At 35.8% G+C, this 9,963-nt stretch overlaps 1 protein-coding gene across 1 annotated transcript in view; it reads left to right on the top strand.

Annotated features, from left to right (window-relative positions):
* The first annotated feature begins 1,377 nt into the window (after positions 1–1,377).
* smtla (somatolactin alpha) overlaps positions 1,378–9,963 on the top strand; it is a 379,498-nt gene continuing 370,912 nt past the window's right edge. The window contains exon 1 of the mRNA XM_051957890.1: positions 1,378–1,382. The gene's annotated coding sequence lies outside the window, so the exon portion shown is untranslated. The remainder of the gene's footprint in view (positions 1,383–9,963) is intronic.

Here is a 9,963-nt window from a genome sequence, read left to right as displayed (position 1 = left end):
AAAGTTGATATATATATATAATGAAACTTGATATATATATAATGAAAATTGATATATATATAATGAAAGTTGATATATATATATATAATGAAAGTTGATATATATATATAATGAAAGTCGATATATATATAATGAAACTTGATATATATATAATGAAATTGATATATATATAATGAAAGTTGATATATATATATAATGAAAGTTGATATATATATATAATGAAACTTGATATATATATAATGAAAGTCGGAATATAGAATGTTCAGATTTTCATTCCATCTATTCAAAGTTTCATTCCATATATTCAGACTTTTTCCTACTGAGCCCTGGAAGGACATGGCAAACAAAAACAGGAACCTTATTGGACATTTGCTCTTCAGATGAGCTCTTCAGTGATTATCTATCTGTCTTCATGGTTGTCACAGGGAACGGCGACTACGTTTGAGAAAACAGGTAATTTTTAGAGATGTTTTGATTCTGAACACTGAACGTGTTAGCATTAGCTTAGCTACTTAGCTTCGACTACATTTGCATCCCTACATAGCTTAAAGGTTAAACACATGCACCATATGTTGATGATAATGATAATATCTATGTTTATCTTTATAGCTGGTCTTAAGGCTAATTACGAGGCAGAGGTCAGCTGCTGCCTGGACACATCCATGATCACGCCACTGGTGGGACACAATTGTACTGGATTTCAGCTGAAGGCTGCTGTTCTGTCCAAACTGAGACATTTTTATTGTGACATACCCTCCACTGTTGTTAGCTTTTGATTCAATAATTTTTTTTGAGATGAGGAAATCACTATTGCATGTTTCTAGTTAAATACCCTACTTTTATGATATATCACTACAGCATGCACTTTTTATATTTTCCATCAATTTCACCCAAAAGTTGAATAACTATTTGTGAGCAGTGTATGTAGACACATAATAGAAGCACATTTCAATAATATGTCTGCTGCAGTAGTGCAGTTTATCTACCTAGATTGGTGTAACAGTAAAAAAACAACAATATATGCTACTGATGTTTCTGACTAAAATCTGCTTGAAAAGCACAACTGCTTATCTGTCAAAATGTGTGTAACAAAAGTGTGCACTGAACACTGAATAAAGTCTCTGTAGATTATAGACAAAATTTGCATCTCTCATCACAAATTTCTGTTCATTCATCCAAAGTGCATGAGTAAAATACAAAACAGGTGAAGTACTAAAAAAGATTTATTTTCTAGAAAAGCCAATAGTCAACAATGCAGTTTAATTCTGGGACAGTTGCTCCAGCACCGACACCATGCGTCCCATCAGTGCAACCAAGGTTTTCATTCATCTTCTGGATGGTCTGGAGCATGGCAGAGGTCACGTCTTGGTGTCTTCCGATCTGTTCCAAGAACCGTTCCTCTGACCTCTCCAGATACTGCAGAGGATCCACAGCAGCTTCCTGGTTCCCTTTTCCTGCATAAAAGCACCAAAAAGTACTAGTTGTCAGTAATTATTTTCTATTTTCATAAACACAGTTAACTTAAAGTAAATGTTCTATTTTGTGATTTTAGGATGGGTCAAAAGATAACATACTGATCATGTTGATGTCTGCATAGTCTAAACAGATCTTACTTGATTTGGTCTGTAGAGAGGAGGACAGCGTGGAGGAGCTGCAAGACGGAACCAGTAAGCTGCAGACTAGTGCTCCTGGTAACTGGACCTCATCATCCAAGGCCGACAACTAAATAAAATGAACAAGACATGCTGTTGATAGCATCTGTAATACAAATGATTTTATCCATTAACTGATTTATTGCTTTGTCCATACAATGTTAGAAAGTGTTACAAATAATACCTGTAATAATTTCCAACAGTGATAAATGCCTTGTTTTATTTTACAACAAAAAACACCAAAAGCATCTGTGTATAAGAAATCAGTGCATTGGATTTCCACATCTGCAAAGCTAGAAAATCACACATCAGAATTTTACCTTGAAATTATGAAAATAGCTGCAGATGACCAGTACTCTTTACTTCATTGTGTTAACTTGATCATTTCAATCAGTTTTTTAGACTTGTATTACTGATACGAAACATAATCAACACATAAATTAAAATGTGTTCGCAAAGAGTTCACTGGTTCTTCAAGGGAAATTTCAATGATAACCATATAGTTCAGTAATATGATTAATGGGTCATTGTGTAACAGCGTGGGAGGTTCTGAATACAGGTCTTGGACTGAAATATTGCTGCTGCTTTCCTCCGGTTTTATAAGGAGTTGTTTCATAGCTTGTTAGCTTACCAGCGGCTAACTGGCTGGCAAACAATAGTTGAACGCCAACCTCTAATCACTGATCCGGTGTCCGGACCACGTTAGCTGGCGGAACGTTCATAATACTGATATGGGACTGTTGTAGCTAGCGTATTCATAGTAGGATAACAGCAGGATGTTGGAGAAATAAAACTTACCATTATCAGGATCGCTGGTCTGCATGGCAGACTCTTAGCGCATCGCACTGCTTGAATGTCTGTGTGTTTCAGGCCGATTTTAAAATAAAACTCAATAAAATTCTCGTCCGGGTGAGTGTCCTTCATTGTCGCTTCGCCATACGGACATGTCCCTTCCGGGGCTCGGTAGGAAAAAAATATTTGATATATATATAATGAAAGTTGATATATATATAATGAAAGTCGATATATATATAATGAAACTTGATATATATATATGGCATGCCGTTTAGGAAATTATATATATAATGAAACTTGATATATATATAATGAAACTTGATATATATATAATGAAAGTCGATATATATATAACGAAACTTGATATATATATAATGAAACTTGATATATATATAATGAAAGTCGATATATATATAATGAAACTTGATATATATATATAATGAAAGTCGATATATATATAATGAAACTTGATATATATATAATGAAACTTGATATATATATAATGAAACTTGATATATATATATATATATATATATATATATATATATATATATATCGACTTTCATTATATATATATCAACTTTCATTATATATATATCAAGTTTCATTATATATATATCGACTTTCATTATATATATATCAACTTTCATTATATATATATCGACTTTCATTATATATATATCAACTTTCATTATATATATATATCAACTTTCATTATATATATATATCGACTTTCATTATATATATATATATATATCAACTTTCATTATATATATATCAAATCTTTTTTTCCTACCGAGCCCCGGAAGGGACATGTCCGTATGGCGAAGCGACAATGAAGGACACTCACCCGGACGAGAATTTTATTGAGTTTTATTTTGAAATCGGCCTGAAATACACAGACATTCAAGCAGTGCGATGCGCTAAGAGTCTGCCATGCAGACCAGCGATCCTGATAATGGTAAGTTTTATTTCTCCAACATCCTGCTGTTATCCTACTATGAATACGCTAGCTACAACAGTCCCACATCAGTATTATGAACGTTCCGCCAGCTAACGCGGTCCGGACACCGGATCACTGATTGGAGGTTGGCGTTGAACTATTGTTTGCCAGCCAGTTAGCCGCTGGTAAGCTAACAAGCTATGAAACAACTCCTTATAAAACCGGAGGAAAGCAGCAGCAATATTTCAGTCCAAGACCTGTATTCAGAACCTCCCACGCTGTTACACAATGACCCATTAATCATATTACTGAACTATATGGTTATCATTGAAATTTTCCTTGAAGAACCAGCGAACTCTTTGCGAACACATTTTAATTTATGTGTTGATTATGTTTCGTATCAGTAATACAAGTCTAAAAAACTGATTCAAATGATCAAGTTAACACAATGAAGTAAAGAGTACTGGTAATCTGCAGCTATTTTCATAATTTCAAGGTAAAATTCTGATGTGTGATTTTCTAGCTTTGCAGATGTGGAAATCCAATGCACTGATTTCTTATACACAGATGCTTTTGGTGTTTTTTGTTGTAAAATAAAACAAGGCATTTATCACTGTTGGAAATGATTACAGGTATTATTTGTAACACTTTCTAACATTGTATGGACAAAGCAATAAATCAGTTAATGGATAAAATCATTTGTATTACAGATGCTATCAACAGCATGTCTTGTTCATTTTATTAAGTTGTCGGCCTTGGATGATGAGGTCCAGTTACCAGGAGCACTAGTCTGCAGCTTACTGGTTCCGTCCTGCAGCTCCTCCACGCCGTCCTCCTCTCTACAGACCAAATCAAGTAAGATCTGTTTAGACTATGCAGACATCAACATGATCAGTATGTTATCTTTTGACCCATCCTAAAATCACAAAATAGAACATTTACTTTAAGTTAACTGTGTTTATGAAAATAGAAAATAATTACTGACAACTAGTACTTTTTGGTGCTTTTATGCAGGAAAAGGGAACCAGGAAGCTGCTTTGGATCCTCTGCAGTATCTGGAGAGGTCAGAGGAACGGTTCTTGGAACAGATCGGAAGACACCAAGACGTGACCTCTGCCATTCTCCAGAACATCCAGAAGATGAATGAAAACCTTGGTTGCACTGATGGGACGCATGGCGTCGGTGCTGGAGCAACTGTCCCAGAATTAAACTGCATTGTTGACTATTGGCTTTTCTAGAAAATAAATCTTTTTTAGTACTTCACCTGTTTTGTATTTTACTCATGCACTTTGGGTGAATAAACAGAAATTTGTGATGAGAGATGCAAATTTTGTCTATAATCTACAGAGACTTTATTCAGTGTTCAGTGCACACTTTTGTTACACACATTTTGACAGATAAGCAGTTGTGCTTTTCAAGCAGATTTTAGTCAGAAACATCAGTAGCATATGTGTTTTTTTTTACTGTTACACCAATCTAGGTAGATAAACTGCACTACTGCAGCAGACATATTATTGAAATGTGCTTCTATTATGTGTCTACATACACTGCTCACAAATAGTTATTCAACTTTTGGGTGAAATTGATGGAAAATATAAAAAGTGCATGCTTTAGTGATATATCATAAAAATAGGGTATTTAACTAGAAACATGCAATAGTGATTTCCTCATCTCAAAAAAATTTATTGAATCAAAAGCTAACAACAGTGGAGGGTAGTCACAATAAAAATGTCTCAGTTTGGACAGAACAACAGCCTTCAGCTGAAATCCAGTACAATTGTGTCCCACCAGTGGCGTGATCATGGATGTGTCCAGGCAGCAGCTGACCTCTGCCTCGTAATTAGCCTTAAGACCAGCTATAAAGATAAACATAGATATTATCATTATCATCAACATATGGTGCATGTGTTTAACCTTTAAGCTATGTAGGGATGCAAATGTAGTCGAAGCTAAGTAGCTAAGCTAATGCTAACACGTTCAGTGTTCAGAATCAAAACATCTCTAAAAATTACCTGTTTTCTCAAACGTAGTCGCCGTTCCCTGTGACAACCATGAAGACAGATAATCACAGAAGAGCTCATCTGAAGAGCAAATGTCCAATAAGGTTCCTGTTTTTGTTTGCCATGTCCTTCCAGGGCTCAGTAGGAAAAAGTCTGAATATATGGAATGAAACTTTGAATAGATGGAATGAAAATCTGAACATTCTATATTCCGACTTTCATTATATATATATCTCAAGTTTCATTATATATATATCAACTTTCATTATATATATATCAAGTTTCATTATATATATATCAAGTTTCATTATATATATATCAAGTTTCATTATATATATATCGACTTTCATTATATATATATCAAGTTTCATTATATATATATCAAGTTTCATTATATATATATCAAGTTTCATTATATATATATCGACTTTCATTATATATATATCAAGTTTCATTATATATATATCAAGTTTCATTATATATATATCAAGTTTCATTATATATATATCAAGTTTCATTATATATATATCAAGTTTCATTATATATATATCGACTTTCATTATATATATATCAAGTTTCATTATATATATATCAACTTTCATTATATATATATCAAGTTTCATTATATATATATCGACTTTCATTATATATATAATTTCCTAAACGGCATGCCATATATATATAATGAAAGTTGATATATATATATAATGAAACTTGATATATATATAATGAAAGTCGATATATATATAATGAAAGTTGATATATATATATATATATATATATATATATATCAAGTTTCATTATATATATATCAAGTTTCATTATATATATATCAAGTTTCATTATATATATATCGACTTTCATTATATATATAATTTCCTAAACGGCATGCCATAATATATATATATATATATATATATATATATATATAAGAGGAACAAGCAATCAAAGAAGTCTTGTGGCAGCCCCTGCACAAGCTTTGGTGATTTTTCCTACACATTGCTGTCAACGCGAAATGCGACATCCTTTGTTTTGGGACCGGTTACATTTGCTTGCGAGAGGACAAAGCCCTCGGAATCTGATTGAAAACATTTCTTTTCTGCACTTTTCAATTACCTCTTGCTTGACACAAAAGCCCATCTCCGACTCGGTATGGCAGTCCAAGGATGGAGAGAAAAATGGAAGTGGAGAGAAAACGAAGTAACCTGGTGACACAAAATGCTGGATGACATGCATTTGTATATTCCTGACATTCTTGAGAAAAATCACAGTAAATGCCAAGGCCTTTCACTGAAATGCATGTTGAAAACTCTTCTGTGAAGCTGACTGACTTTACAAAGGGGCTGTTGTCCTCACGTTCACACAAGCAAACAAAACCACTGATGATAAGATTTAACCCAGTTTCCTAAATGAGTTCAAAAGCAAAACTCCCTGTTGTACTTCCCCCACTTGCAAGTATCATATACAGTACACAGTAAGCACAGTAATTAATGCAGTAGTATTGGAGGCAAAAACATTCTTGGTTGGTCTGTTTTGCATGTATGGCCTCGATGAGAAACAGATTCCAAACGCGTCCTTGGAGTGCAGGAATATGGTTTGCAGAAGCTACTGATGTTAGCCATTGATATGCACGGCAGTATTTTTTTTTCTTTTGTCTTCCCACACCAGAGACCTCGACTTCTGCTTTTAAAATGAACCGCCCACCTCAATCAATGAGTTAATTAACATTTTCTAGACTCGCTCCGAGGAGTGTTGACGAAACTTAACACCAATCTTCAGCTGCAGTCAGTTACCCTGTGGAATGAAGACAGTTCCCAAGGTCGTACTAATCAGACATCTGATTAAAATTATATTCTGCCTAAAGGTCTCTGAAGAAGCAACAGTGGGAACAGACCATTGCCAATGAATGCTAAAAGAAAGAAACGGCGCTGCTTTTACGCCCTGATGCTCCTGTCATGTTTGTCAAACTAAGCTGCTCTGGGGTACTTGATTCTCTTAAAATGTCATAGTGGAAATCATGCACAACTCTGTTTAATTTGCAACGAAATGTGTGCAGTCTCACACTAACTCTTCTGAGTGTACAGTGCATACTTATTCTTCTTTTGCAGAAATTGTTACACTGTACGTTGTTTGCAGGAGCGAATCAGTTACCAATCATGCTTTGAAGTGCTTCTCAGCCTATTCTTCTTTCTTGCCCATGCCGGGCTGCCCTCTGTCAGATTGAATTGCTCTTTTCTCTTAATAACCTCACTGACGAGTTCTTTCTCCTCCTCTCCTCTTATTTTTTTTATCTCCCTCTTGCGCTCTATTCCTCTGTCACTAATGCTTACCCTTTAGGAGGGTTTTCTTTGCATCATCTGACAACCCTCTCAGTGTTCAAGAGCATTAGAGGTATATGGGAAACTCATAGGCTTACACTTGCCCTGACAAGCATTCAGATCAAATATTTAACCGATGAAATGTTTTATTTTCTTAGGGTTTTTCTCAGCCTAAGGGGAGGTTGATATTAGGGTCAGGCTTTTGGTCAGATGTTGAATATTTGACTTGCTGAATTTTCATATCAATATTTTCAAAAAAAAAAAACTGCCTTTGGGCTCTTAACTTCCTGAGAAATATGTTTTTGAATTCCATGGGACAGATCTGTAAGTCTGTAACAGTGTTGATGCACATCCTACCTGTAAGTTAAAAGGATATTTGTCTTGTTCATGCAAATGATGTCCGTCTTTCAGGACGCTGTGACAAGTGACAGCTGCTTTTTTGTGTGTGAATCAGGGTTGAATCAGTGTGTGAAACAGGAACGACAGAGGCTCGTGATGATTGCTTGGCATCATAGTCTACTTTCCTCCGAATCTCCAGAACCACCACTTCACAACTGCTCCTGTGTACACCTTCATCAAAATCTGTTGACATTTCAGCAAGAATAGCGGTGTCGCTGTAGACATGACACACAGAGGGTTAGACTGAACCAAATGATGGATTTGGATTTAAAATGGTTGCTGTGTTATACAAAAAAAAAACAGAGACTATACCAAAGGCTTGTTTTTAAATATGATGCATTGTTGCAGGTTCTCGGTGTGTGGATCAAACTGTAACAACAACGATGTAATGCTAAAATGTGATCGGTGCTCAACTCATATTGTGTATCGAGCTCCTCTACAACATCAGTTTGTAATTCATTCAGTTTTCAGGGATGTTCCAGTGACGTCTATAAATGTGGAGGATTCACAAAATTTTCAACTGAGAGATTTCACTTCTAGCCTGGAGGGATCCTGTAAATTATGTGTGGTTGCAAACTTAATCCCTATCTGTACAAAGTGCACTTTGACCAGAGTCTGAGGTTATCACCCACAGTGCCATTTGTGGTTAGCTTTAGGCAGTAAAAGCGCTCTGATTCAGAAAGATTTTTGGTTTCCAAATGTTGAATGTTGTATGTTAATTGACATTGTCTCTAGTCTTTGTAGACTTAATTGCATTGGACCAGACCACGACCTTTCACTAGCCTTAACCAAATGCTGTTTAATAGTCCTGCAACATCTGATATTCTAGCAAACAACGGATAAAATACATTAGTGAGCATTTTATTTATACTTTAAAGAAAACTTAATCATAGTTGTCCATTCTGAAGACATGCACAATTCCAAATTACCTGGATATTAACATCATTTATAGGGAATAGGCTTTTAAACAGTTAACCTCTAAAATAATGGAGCAAAGTAGAAACTAACATTTCAACAGCCTCCATGTTTTCCAGCCGAAGCCGAGATACCCTTGACGACATTGTCCTTGGAGTTACCCTTTAAAGTAATCCTCACTGTTCCGATCCAACCTCTGGGGGTTGACTGGATGCAACAAAAAAAAAAACAAAAAAAACAGATGTTATTGGTTGAGGTGAAGGGATTTATTGCTTAGTGGTGAACGGAACATAAGAGTGACAATACAGAACACAAAATTGGTGAGTGTTGCTAAATCAAAGAACAGAATAAAAACCAAATGAAGGCTCATAGAGTTTCCCAGACTATCTAAACCCAAAACAAAGCAACTAAACTCCCTAACATAAGTACAACAGCAACACCCACCACCAGTAACAAAAACCAATACAACAGTGCAAAGACAAACTAAAAAAAACTGGTGCCTCACATTTACACATTGATCACACAGGTAGCGAAAAACTCGAATGGCTTCTTCACTAAGCCCAAAAGTATCTGTAGCACTCACCACGAGTGTCTACAGACCAAAGTGCTCTGCGGTACCCACCAACCCAACCACACATACCTTCAGACCAGAACTCATCAAAATGCAAACAAATGACCTCACACACAGAGGCACCTGGGCAAACTGGTCACAAGTACCAGCCACCCAGACTAACAGAATGGTTGCAGGTATATAGCCTGCAGGTGTGGTGCTGGCTGCATCTGGTTGGTCAGAGGTGGAGGGGAGCTGGAGGGTGGCCCAATCAGGAAGGTCGGAGAGCGGGGAGAACCGAATTGCAGTGCAGGTCCTCAGCTCTGGCGTCGTCAGCTGGAATGGCTGGCAGCTGGGGTTCCAGAGACTCTGGAACAACCACAGCTGAACC

This window comes from Acanthochromis polyacanthus, chromosome 13 (genome assembly GCF_021347895.1).
Source record: "Acanthochromis polyacanthus isolate Apoly-LR-REF ecotype Palm Island chromosome 13, KAUST_Apoly_ChrSc, whole genome shotgun sequence".
NCBI classification, from domain to species: Eukaryota; Metazoa; Chordata; class Actinopteri; family Pomacentridae; genus Acanthochromis; species Acanthochromis polyacanthus.
Note: the sequence above shows the minus strand (reverse complement) of the source record. Positions and strands in the feature narration are given on the sequence as shown.